Consider the following 2,782-nt stretch of genomic DNA (forward strand, 5'->3'; position numbering starts at 1 on the left):
TTCACTGTTTGATGCAGCTCTATAAATTAACAGTGTAGGACTCTTAAACAGTGATGTCGCTGCACTGTATGGCTGAAATGCAAATATACCTGTCACTGCTTTTTATTGTTTTGCGCAAGACTCCAAGTAACGACATTTTAAAATAAGGAAGTTCATCCATTTCTTCCCTTTCCATTAGTGCCATCATATTTAGAACAGATTACAGTTAACGGTTGAACCCTTGTAAGATTTCTCGTGGAAAGTATGTATCCTCCTAGTAAGTAACTTCAGAAGAGGATTCATGTGCACTGGGAACAAGCGCCTCGTCATTGTCCCTCTTCCTTTGTAAATTGCTCCTAACACTGAATCAGAAAAGGGAAAATAAGTTCTTATTTTGCTACAGCAGCAATAGCATATAGAGCAACATCTGTAGTTTCAAGAAATGAGTGAGTGGTGCTAACCAGTGCAATGCAGAAGAGTACTCAGCAGGGCAGGGCTTGTCTGTGACTGCTATGAAGCTTTTAATTTTTAAATCTTGATCATTTGACTAATTCACTCTCACTCTTTCAAGCAGCGACCCAGTTAAGAAACATTCCACCTTTCCCCATTACCTCCTGCAGCTTGATCTCATCTGGCTGGAGGATGCTGAGGACCCCGCTGCTCCGGATCTCGGGAAGATCCTGCCATAAGTTGAACCTGGAGTTGGAGTTCCTCAGCAAACTGATTTGTGGTGGAGCTTTGCTTTCGGGAGTACTGGCAGGTTCTGCTTCAGATGGGGTTTCCTCACTGGGTGAACTCTCCTCGGGGTCTGTCTGTGAATCCTGCAGTCGTCTGGTTTCAATCTCCTGGCGTGTAGATTTATCTCGATATTCCTGGTACAAGAGCCCTAGGAGGCAACACAACAGGTCTGAGAGGTTACATCTGAACAAGAGCAGAAATGTATTGTGGGCAAAGATAGTTGTTCTGTATTAATTATCTTAGCAGAGATGAGAGAGATCCCATCCATGCTGAGCGAAAAAGCCAATTCCGGCATTACTATTTCAGCCAGAAGTGGAAACTATAAATGGAAGGCCATTTCTAAATCTAAAGTGTTGTCAACAATCTGCTCTCACAAAACATTTAGTAACAGTCAGATGAATCCATGATGCATCGGAAGACATAAAAGAAGTGGTTTGTTACTTGCCAGGCTTTAAAACGTTTCTTTTAAACCTCGACTTTCTTTGCAATATTATAATGTTACAAGTTATAGGTTGTTAGGTATGTGTAACTGTGTGTCTGGAAATGTAATACCTTGAAAGTACTTCAAGGAGCAATTTGATGGCCCTGGAAATCCTTAAGGAGGAAAAACAGAGCTGCTGTTAAGGCATTGGACAGGTGAAGCACTGGGACAAGTTACAGTTACTAGCTTGTTTTGGTATTGACTTTGTGGTTAGCCTTAGATGTGTTCCTTAATAGCTGCCTTTGTTTTCCTTCTAAGTTTCTATGATGATTGAAGATACGAAATTAGCATTCAAAAGGTACCCAAATGCTACAGCACTAAGAAAAAGGCTCTGATTTCACACCATCTTGCAGCACATCAATCAGAAGAGGCATCTTCTGAGTTTCAATTACAAACTTCAGGAGCAGATGAAATTGCACAGGATTTGCTCCCACACCTGGTTTCAGCTGACAGCATGGAAAAGGTAGGAATACTGAAATTCCTTGGCCATCTTGAGCAGATCCTTTGTCTCTCCTAAGGCTTTCTAACTGTTCCATTTCTCTTTCTGGACTATCAGGAGGACCAGAATATTAATTGCTTGAATATAAAATACAATTTAGAAGATATGAAAAGACAAGAAAGCATGAGCCTGCTCTGAGTCACTCAAACTGAAGGAGCACAATTTAGATTATCTCCCTTGCTTTGAACTTAAATTGCAAAGTGTAACATGAATGAAATAATGAGAAAAGTTCTTGATGTTAAAAAAAAAAAAAAGCAAAACATACATAATTTATTTTGGATCATTAGGGTTTAAAATCTGTCTGGTCACATGCATTCATGATATCGGATCTCAGAAGCAGATCCTGTGTGTAATAAGGTGAGAGGCAACTGGGGCAGGAACTTGTCTAGAGAGGGCAGAAACGTAGATGTTACTGCCTGTTAAATCTCTGGGCCAGTTTTCACAAGCCTCTCTACCAGTCGCTGTTAGAACTGTATCAGAAATATGCTAGGGAAAAGTGCAGGCACAAGGACATGGTTCCTGCAGCCTGCGAGTGTATCCTGTTATCTGTTCTCCCTGTTCAACATCAGATTAAAATAGCAATAAGGGTAGCTGTGCCTAGGAAACCATACAGGCTTCTGTTAGCTTCCTACACGATAACCAGAGAGAGGAGAGTTCCCCTCAAGTTCTACATGCTGCTGCTACTTATATAATTTCTCTCTGCGTCAACCAGGCTTGTATGGTTTTCCAAAGCATTTCTGCCTGTTATTCAGCATCCATGAGGGTGCCAAGGACATGGTGGGGTGGAAAGGCTCCTTCAGGAATGGAGTGGAGAGCCTGCTAAATCAGAGCTGCTTTCGATGGCACCGATCTATAAGTTTAGCCTGTGCTTGAAGGCTCTAGTCTGGTAGGGCACTAAATGCCTTCTGCATGCTAGAGAGCAGGACAGGCTGGGAAGTACCACCCTCCAGCAGTATGGGCAGTGCTTTACTCAAGGGAAGACATGCTGGGAAACTGAATCATAATCCATTTTACTCATACTGGAGATAATTATACTTGCACTGTCTGATTGCACAGCCATGTTGTGCTGGTGTGTCTGCCCTGCA

At 42.1% G+C, this 2,782-nt stretch overlaps 1 protein-coding gene across 1 annotated transcript in view; it reads right to left on the bottom strand.

The window, feature by feature from the left end:
- NGEF (neuronal guanine nucleotide exchange factor) overlaps positions 1-863 on the bottom strand; it is an 18,573-nt gene extending 17,710 nt beyond the window's left edge. The window contains exon 1 of the mRNA XM_010016978.1: positions 591-863. The gene's annotated coding sequence lies outside the window, so the exon portion shown is untranslated. The remainder of the gene's footprint in view (positions 1-590) is intronic.
- Positions 864-2,782: the final 1,919 nt, after the last annotated feature.

Source organism: Nestor notabilis, unplaced genomic scaffold (assembly GCF_000696875.1).
Source record: "Nestor notabilis isolate BGI_N333 unplaced genomic scaffold, ASM69687v1 scaffold24256, whole genome shotgun sequence".
Lineage (NCBI taxonomy): Eukaryota > Metazoa > Chordata > Aves > Psittaciformes > Psittacidae > Nestor > Nestor notabilis.